The 10000-nt window shown below is 44.3% G+C and overlaps 1 protein-coding gene across 1 annotated transcript in view; it reads left to right on the forward strand.

The window, feature by feature from the left end:
- LOC122812106 (E3 ubiquitin-protein ligase MARCHF5-like) overlaps positions 1-10000 on the forward strand; it is a 268136-nt gene that overhangs the window by 27935 nt on the left and 230201 nt on the right. The window lies entirely within an intron of this gene.

Genomic DNA, 10000 nt, shown 5'->3' on the forward strand with positions numbered 1-10000 from the left:
AGTGTGTATTGGTAGTTAGAGTAGAATTTTATTATTAGTTTGAGTGCTTAATACTATTTAGCTAATATTTGGCCCACTTTTCTTTTGGGCCATTGTTTCAGTGTTTATTGGTGGTTGTGTTCCTACCACTACTAGCTAGCCTTTGGCTTTGTTACTGTGGATAGCGGTTTTGGTTATTGGGCATGTCTGAGGAAAAACAAAAGCATCCAAAGTCTGAGTTCAAAAAATGCCCAGACTGCGGACAAAAGATGTCTGTTATTGATACTCATGTGCAATGTGTATACTGTCTAGGAGCTCTTCACTTGCCAGAGTCATGCAGCATATGTCACTCCTTTTCTTCCAGGGTTACATTAGAAAGGAAGAGGAAATTGGTGGACAGGGGTTTACTAAAACACCGTTTTGTCGAGGCGTTGAGTGACCAGGATGGGCGAGTAGGTCCTCTCGTTCTTCCCAATCCCTCAGGAGACTCAAAAGCCACAAAAAAATGTAAGAAAAGTTAGGATGCTGGGTCATCGGCTCCACAGTTCTCGGAGCCGAGTGTCCCTTCTTCTCAGATCCGGTCCACTGTTCTGGAGCCGGTATCAGAGTTGCCATCATCTCCTATTTTCCAGTCTGCACTGCCGGTGCACTCGTCTAGGTTCTCTGTTAGTCTTTCTGATCTGGACATGGGCCGACTGGTACAGAAGCTGTTAAGGGCACCAGGCCTAGCTAAATTGCTGTCGTCTCCGACCCTAGCGTCGGAACTGAAGACCATTACCCCAGAATTGACTGCTCCGTCTCCGAGTCATACTGGGCTTTCGGAGCTGGGGGAGGCTGACCTGATAATCGAAGAGCCCTTGGAGCCGACACCTGTTCCACTGTTGTCGGTTCCATCTGCTCGGACGTCCTCTGCGCTAACCGGGGATTCTAGGAGCCGACATTCTCCTGTCTGGTCCGGGGAGGGTAGTTGCACCGACTTTTCGGTGCTGACTCTTTCCCTCGGGGCTTCGGCTCGGATGAGCTCGTCTCTTGCTTTGGGCTCGGAGTCCATGGCCTTTGTGCGGGAGGGGCTTGAGGTTCCTTCGGGTCCTTCGACTCCTTCCCATCAGAGCTGTGATGCCTCTGAAGCCATGAGATGAGTATGGTCTTCTAAGACTTCCTCGACATCAGGATTGGACTCCTCTTCCCCTAAGGTGCCTGTGCCTGCTTCTGTTTCCATCTGCTCCAAGCGTAGAGACCCTGAGCATCAGGTAGCCCCACTGGGCGCTCCCTGCTCTTCTGAGACTCTTCTGAGACTTTTATGAGACTTCCACGGATGTTCCCGCTGAGGAGGTTCCCAGAAAGAGTTTGTGCAAGAGGCGGCACCTGGACTCCCCACAGGAGTCTTTGACATCTGACACTGACTTAGATGAGTCAGAAGGGTCCCCCCATCCCCCTCTGAGGATATCTCCTTTGCAGAGATACTTCAGATCCTTAGGCAGAGGGGTGATTGGCATTCCAAAAACCCTACTGAGGATGAGTCAGTTCTGAAGGCTTTCGGTTCTCAACCGTCCACCTCTTGGGTGTCTCCACCCTATGATGAGCTTATAAAATACAACGAATCCTGCAGTAAAGGAATGCCAACATCCGCTCATCCAAAACACAGCAAAGAAACAATGAACTAGGTTTGTACTGAGTAAAATGGTTAAACTCAGAATAAATGCACCACAATGTGGTAAAAATCAAAAACACATTTATTGTGACAAAAAATCATAGAAATGTTAAGCGCTTTCACTCGCACACAAGTGAGCTTCATCAGAACTGCAAACCAACTGATACAAGTTGTTTAAAAAGCCAAATTCATTTAAAGTAGTATTGCGCTCATTTATACAAGTCATACTAAAATAATATATACTAAGGATTTTATAACTAAAAAAAATGTTGACAACAGTGTACTAAACAATAAAAAGTTAAAAGGTTAAAACATGCTAAAATGAAACTATTTCAACAAATATGATGTGCTACTAAATGACAAATGACAGCCACTACATAACCTGTCTTGCCCAGATAATGTTCTGATAATGTACTACAAATACTGATATATCTGTCTGTCTATCTAATGTTAAGTCGGGGTTTGATTGAAATATGGTAATTCAGACCTGGTGGTGTCTGTTAGCAACTGCCACCAAACTTCTTTATATGCAAGTATACTTTTGTAATCTCCACATCTAGGATCCAAGACAACATTTTTCCAGTATTGCAAACTTAAAAGTATGTTTGGGTCCATACTATATAAGGCATTATTAATGTCCTTCGTCCTAATACTGTAAAGGTGAGCATATATCCTTTTTGTAAGATTCCTGTCTGTTTTCCCTATATAGTATCCTAGACAAACTTCACATTTGGTCAAATAGATAACTAATTTCGAATTACAATTGCCCTGTCTAAACCTCAATCTAGTCTTATTAATGTTATCTAGGACCCTACCTTCTTCTTCGTTAATAACGTAGCATTGGTTGCAAGCACCACATTTTGAGGTATGCTTAGTGCTATTTACCACCCCTGTATCTCGTAAACCCCTTTCCAACAAAGATTTCACATTTCTCCCCATCTTATATACAAAAGTGGGTCTAGGGCCCAATATGTCAATCAAATCCTGGTCCACCATTAAGACATTCTAATAATTAATTAATATGTCTTTTATTTTATTGGTATGTGGACCGTATTCCAAGACACAAGCCCTACTATATACTTTGGGGGGTTTCCTACAGTTGATATCAATAACCATGTTTTCACCTTTACTGTTCGCTCCCAGTAATGGGGTGTATTTCTTTCCCCATTCAGGTATGACATATTCTGTAACGTCTCCCTACCGTCTTTTGTGCTTTTAGTTACTTCAATTCGGAAGTTTTTCCCCCTACTAAAGGGGACTTATCTGCCCAGCAAAGGAAAGCACAAGCCAACCGTCAATCCTCAAAAACCTCAGCGAAGCATATACTTCTGCAGCAGTAAAGCTCTGATACGTTTTGCACCCAAACTAGTCTTTTAGTCAGCTCAGCTTGAGCTGCTTGACAGTTTTTGCTTAAGCAAGGTGCCCTGAAGTTTTGGAAGCTGGTCGGCTGCAGCAGTGGTCAATATGGTGATCAAACCATCTAAAGTAAAAAGAGTGGACAACAACAGAGGTATATGTTCTATTCTGGGCCAGTGAAGCCAGTCTACTGACATTCAATAAATATTTAATTTCAAGGTACCAGGATCAAAAGGTGGTGGCATCCCAATGGGAAAAAAAGTGTGCAAGTAGATTTCAACAAAAGCTTTCAGTGAAATGGCACATGGACTAAACAAATGTAACAGCACTTAATATACTGAGTTAACTGTCTGATTACAAATGCTATGCTGCAGATGTTAACAGTGCATAAGAAGTGTCCCATGAAAAATGATACGGTGGATGCAATACTGAAAGGGTTTGAATGGGTAAAATATGGGACATTCCAACAAGCCAGAAAATGTGATACAGAAATAAAAATGTTCAAGAGATAAATACAGTAAAGTCACAAACTGGCATGATAAAGAAACTTAGCCAAACTAAAGGTATATCTTATATAACTCAGGAAAACAAACAATTTGTATTGCAAAACTTAGGTAAGACACTTAACAGGTTAAGCACTGGCAATGACCAAGTGTAACATTTATATCCTGTGACAAAATCTTAAAGTCACTAACTGTTCCCTGAACAACAACACTTGCTGCACATATCTGAAAACACAGATAAACTTTAGATTTTTCTTTCAATGTAGAATTCTGCACAGAATATACCAATGATTATCTTACTTTCTCAGCTGCCTGCCTGCACCTGTTATTGATTTTGACAACTCTGCAGCAGCACTTTGTAGACTGTCTGGCATGATTGCTGGTGGCATACTTATACCAAATGAATATTGAACTTTGTCAAGTACCATTGACTGGCCAGAACCTCTGTTGGTATATGGTTAGAGGACAGTGGAAAATAAAAATCAGGTAAGTTCGGCAAGCCTGAAGAAACCTTTTATTTCCTCAGAGTCCCTCGTAAACTCTTGGCAGCAAAAAACAAAAAAAAATTAAAACACAACAACAGAGATTCCCTTTTCTCCGTTGCTTCCTCTGCACTGCACTGATTGTACTGTTCAAGTGTGGGAACGCAAGTCCCATTAGCATGTGCAATAAATCAACAAACAAGGAAGAAGACAGAGGAACACTACAGCGCCCTTACACAAAGGCATTTAAGAAATGTAAGCGACTTCTTTCTTATATAACATTACTGAATAACGGCAGTAATCCACTCCTGTTTGTGAGTATATCAGGATTTTCCCAAGGATGGATTTGTTTAATCACTTGGGCTTCACCCTCATAATCATGCCACACCAATTGTGGGTAAATCCGATACACACAAGCACACTCACAGATTACTGCTTAAAAACATTATATATATATATATATATATATACACATACACACACACACACACACACACACACACACACACACACACACACACACACACACACACACCGTACTTCTTTCTAAGTAAGACCTAACCAGAGAGTAAGGCCTAGCATGGTTTTTCCAGGGTGGTCATGATATAAGCCCTACACCAAAAACAAGCCCCACTTCCGATTTTTACTGTAACCTAATCATCACTCACACATGGCGGTTGAGATCCTTGGCCCATAAACCCACGCAGCTGTACTTTGATCGGTCAAAGTACAGACAACATGCGGGAAGCACGCACTCATGGTAATGAGCAGCTGTGGTAGATGTCCTTCAAGGATGCATCTGCAGTCCTTACAAATGGGTTGTCCTGTCATCAGGCAGCCCTTCGGTCGGCCGGATTCCAAAGTCTGGGTCTGGCCTCGGCTGGTGTCGCACTTCACCCGACGTCATAGCTGCAGTTCTTCGGGTATAAAGGCATCAGCCGGCGCCATTTTCCCCAGTCTTTCTTGCCGCGTGGCGCCCGAAGCAGAAGCTGTTCGCAAGTGCCGGTCGGTCAGAACCAGAGATTACTACTACAAGTACCGAAGACTTCTAAAAAGCTAAGTACCCCGTTGGGGACTCTTTCTTGCCTCAGCCGATGTCAGAAAAAGTGAATAACTGTTTAAATTGTGGGAAACAAATACCTCATAAAGATTTCCACTCTTACTGCTTACCTTGCTTAGGCCCAGACCACGACGTAGCAGCTTGTCTAGCCTGTGCTTCTTTCAACCGACGAACGCTTAGACGTCGGTCAGAATTTGCTGAAGAGTTTTTCGGCTCCGCTTTTGCTTACATTATGCCTCGGATACTCTGACTACGCAAATTTCTAAAAAGCGCAAGGAAAAGGACCGACACTCGCGGTCCGCGGTTTCGGCCGAAACCGCGGTTAAGCCAACCGCGAGTGTCTCTGTTTCGGCTGAAACCGAGTCCACGGTTCTTCCTTCGGCCGAAAGCTTGCCACTTACCGAGGCCTCATCCAGCTTGGCTGAATCTGCTACTGAAATCACACCTGCTCTTGCAGGTTCACAGGATTTATCTGATACTATCCCTTTGGATATTTCTACCCCTGCACGTGGAGCTGCTAGGCCTCCTGCATCCATGTCGATTAAGGCCTTTGCCAGGGCTAAAGCAGCAAAAACTACCAAAACTGTGCCTGCTAAGACCCCCTCTCACAGGCCTAGTTCTAGTTCACAAATGCTTAGTCTAGCAGAGGATCTCATTTCTTTGATCCGGGGATCCCAACCACATCCAGACAGGGCCTCTCACCCACCTCCATAGAAGAGGACTAGAGTAGAGCCCCCTAAGCCAGTTTCTTCAGATGGCTCCTCTGATGAATCAGATAATTCAAACCCTCCAGAGGGCCCTTTTTCTCCTTATGAGGACTCTGATGCAGAAGAGACCATTCCTTCTGCCTCTCCGCCTGAGGAATTTTCTTTTGGGGAAACCTTGCATGCTATGAGGGAACAATTTCAATGGCAGGGCCAGGATTTTTCAGACTCTAGGAAAAGGCTTAGAACCTTTTTGCATTTGCCACAGCATAGGCCTTTAGCCATTCCTCCAGTACTTACTGTTGTGGCTGATGCTTTTAATGATGCTTGTACTGCTCCTGATTCTCTTCCTCCGGCCCCTGCTAAGCCCGATAGATACTACAGGGTTCTGGACACACATTATCATTTGTATAAGGCCCCTTTTGCAGATCCCGAAACTATCTCCCAGGGACCCAAGGCTGTAGCAGCTACCTCTACCAAAAACCCCCTCCCCTCTGAAAGGGAATCTAGGGCCTTAGAGAGATGGGGTAAGAAAGTTTACACTTCTGCTACTCTTTCAGCTAGGGCCTTGAACTGTCAATTCCACATGATTCAGTATCAGGAATTTATGTTAGAACAGTTAACTAAAAAACTGTCCTCTGATGAACCATTAGACAAAAAATCTGTACAGGAAATGGTACATAACATTCAGCAGGTCAGTAATCATTCCTTAAAATGCGGCTATGATGCACTGGAGGCTTCCTTTAGATCAGCCATGACTGGCATAGTGATCAGAAGGCATGCATGGTTAAAAGAGCAGTCCTTACCAGACCATGTTAAATCAAAGCTCCTAGATGCTCCCATGGATAAGCTCAATTTGTTTGGCTCCCCTGCACAGCAGGTGCTGAAGAAGGTGGAAGAGAAAGCAAAATCTGTACAGACAGTCAAGGATTTCTTGCAGGTCCAGCCACCAAGGTTTAGCAGGAACTGGCCTTCCAAGAATTGGTCCTTTCCAGACACCTCCAGACCTCCGAGAGGCAGGAATAGACGCTCAAGAGGCAGGGGTCAATCCAGAGGTGCCTACAGGGGACGTCAGTGGCAGGCTAACAACCAGCGAGGTACAGCCACAGATCCAGCCACCACCACTTCCACAGGACAATCACAGTGACTTGGCTCTGGCACCGCCTACCAGGGAACAACTAGAGGCACCCTTAGGCGGGAAGCTAGCCTTATTTTCAGTAAACTGGCATTACATCACAGGAAGACAAATGGATTTTACAGACAATAGACCAAGGTTACAGGTTTCACTTCCATACTCTACCAAGGAAGAGAGGAATGCCAAACCTACCTCCAAATCAGAAGACAGAAGCTCTAGAACAAATAACTCACTTACTAAGGATGAGAGCTGTAGAAAGGGTACCATCTATGGCACAAGGGCAAGGATTTTACTCCAGACTCTTCCTGGTACCAAGAAAAGAAAACCAATGGAGACCTATTCTCGACCTGTCCGCTTTAAACACATACCTCATTGTTCCAAAATTCAAAATGCTGACCCTACAGCAGCTTCTTCCCATGCTGGGCAAGGAGTCTTGGCTGGTAACGCTAGATCTCAAGGAGGCATACCTGCACGTCCCCATACGACCAAATTGCAGAAGATACCTCAGATTTCTTGCAGGATCAGAGCATTATCAATTCTCAGCATTGCCCTTTGGCTTATCTACTGCGCCCAGAGTATTCACGAAATGCCAGGCATCAGTAATTGCTCATTGCAGGCTTCAGGGAATTCAAATTTACCCTTACCTGGACGACTGCCTGTTACAAGCGGACAACAAAAACAAATTAACAAGAGATTTGCAAAGGGTCATTCATCTACTACAAGCCCTGGGATACACAGTCAATATAAAAAAGTCAAGGCTGATACCATCCCAAAGGATAACCTTCTTGGGTGCAGATCTGGACACAACAAAACAAATGGCATTCCTGACAGTAGAAAAACAGGAGCAACTCCTTTCTACTTCATGGCATTAACAAAGCAGAACCAGCTAACAGCAAGAAAAGTCCTGCAAGCTCTCGGTTACATGGCATCCTGCATAATATTAATTCCACATGCCAGACTACATATGAGAAAGTTACAGTGGTACCTAAGGAATTTATGGTCTCAGCACAAGCACAGCCTAGAAACCCAAATTCCAATAATTCCATGCCTGAAGCAAGAATTCCAATGGTGGGCTCAGGCCTGTCAATCAAACAAGGGACTGCCCTTCCACAACACTCAACCAAGCTAGACCATCACAACAGACGCCTCAGACCTCGGTTGGGGGGCACACATGCTGGACAAGTGCATACAAGGCTTATGGAATCAAGACCATCTCCACCTACACATAAATCAAAAGGAAATGCTGGCAGTAAAACTGGCAATTCAGGCATTCAGACCATTTCTTCGACAGGGTCAACTGCTGATAAGGACGGACAACACCACAGTTATGTGGTACATCAAGAAACAGGGAGGCACACATTCATACCCTCTATGCCGGATGGCAATGGACCTCTGGAATGTGGCACTGAGCTTCAACATTCAGTTACAAGCAATTTTTGTGCCAGGAAAAGAAAATATACTAGCAGACATCCTAAGCAGAACTACCACGGATGCCCACGAATGGATGCTGCATCCGGACATCTTCAAAACCATTATAGGGAAATGGGGACTACCAGAAATAGACTTATTTGCATCCCCACACAATCACCAACTGAAAAAATTCTACACAAGGACGTACCACCCACTTGCTTGGAAAGTGGACTCCCTATCTTTCAGTTGGAAAAACCTGACAGCATATGCATTCCCACCTCTTCCTTTGATGCACAAGGTGCTATTGAAGATCAAAGAAGACCGTCCAAGGATCATCCTGATAGCTCCGGACTGGCCAAGGCAACATTGGTACCCATTACTGAGGAGTATGTCTCGGGAACAAATATGGCCTCTGCCCCTAGTTCCCTTGCTGTTAACACAGAACAACTTCAAAACCCTGCATCCAAACCTGAAAACACTGCAGCTGGCTGCCTGGAACATTGCATAAGACCAAATAACCCAGATTTATCTCAAAGGGTTAAAGACATTATCTTGGAGGCTCGCAGACCCTCAACAAGAAAAATTATTCAGCAAAATGGAAAAGATATCTCATTTGGAGTACTGCAAAAGGAGAGAATGTGTCACTGGTAAACATAGCTAACATCCTGGAATACTTGGCAGAGCTCTTCCATAACGGCCTGTCCTATTCTTCCATTAAGATTCATGCATCAGCTATTTCAGCAGAATACAACTTGGATCCTCCACTCTTCTCACATCCTCTGCTCAGGCAGTTTCTGAGAGGAATTAAAATGTAAAACCACCTAGGAAGCCACCATTGCCAGCATGGGACTTGAACTTTGTGCTAGAAAAGTTGACACTCCCTCCTTTCGAGCCAGCAGCAACAGCAGAATTACAGTACTTATCATGGAAAACTGCTTTCCTGCTTGCAATCACTTCAGCAAGAAGGGTATCTGAGCTACAGGCATTAATGGCAGTACAGCCCTTCCTGATCTTCCATCAAGATAGAGTGTCCATGAGAACTAATCCTACTTTTATGCCAAAGGTGGTCTCCAGGGTATCTTTAAATCAAGCTATCCACCTACCTACATTCTTCCCCAACCCACAGAACAGGGAGAAAGACTGTTGCATACCTTGGATGTACATAGACAATTACGTTACTACCTGGACAGGACCAAGAGCAATAGAAAAACTGACCAGCTACTGGTAGCATATGCAACAGGAATGGAAGGAAAAGCAATTTCAAAACAGGCAATCTCTAAGTGGATAGGAAATTGCATTAGATTTTGTTACTCCTACCATGAAGAAAACTCCAGAAAACATCAGGCCTCACTCTACAAGGGCTACAGCCACTACCACAGCTTTTCTACGAGGAGTGGCTACCAAAGACATTTTAGAGGCTGCTACTTGGAGCTCCGTGCATACATTTGCCAAGCATTATAATTTACCTTTATACTCCAGATCCCGAGCAGGTTTTGCCACTGCTGTTTTGCAAGGGATCTTAACTACACCATAATCTTATTTCTCCTCCTCCCCAGTTTGGCTATGGTATTCTACCCATTTGTAAGGACTGCAGATGCATCCTTGAAGGACATAGTGCAGTTTTGTACCTACCATAAATGTAGATGTCCGATAGGCATGCATCTGCAGTCAGGATTACCCACCCTCCTTCCCCTCTGTGGTACTCCTAGGGTATTTGCCC

Source organism: Protopterus annectens, chromosome 9.part0, assembly GCF_019279795.1.
Source record: "Protopterus annectens isolate FY-2018-M chromosome 9.part0, PAN1.0, whole genome shotgun sequence".
Classification (NCBI taxonomy): Eukaryota; Metazoa; Chordata; order Ceratodontiformes; family Protopteridae; genus Protopterus; species Protopterus annectens.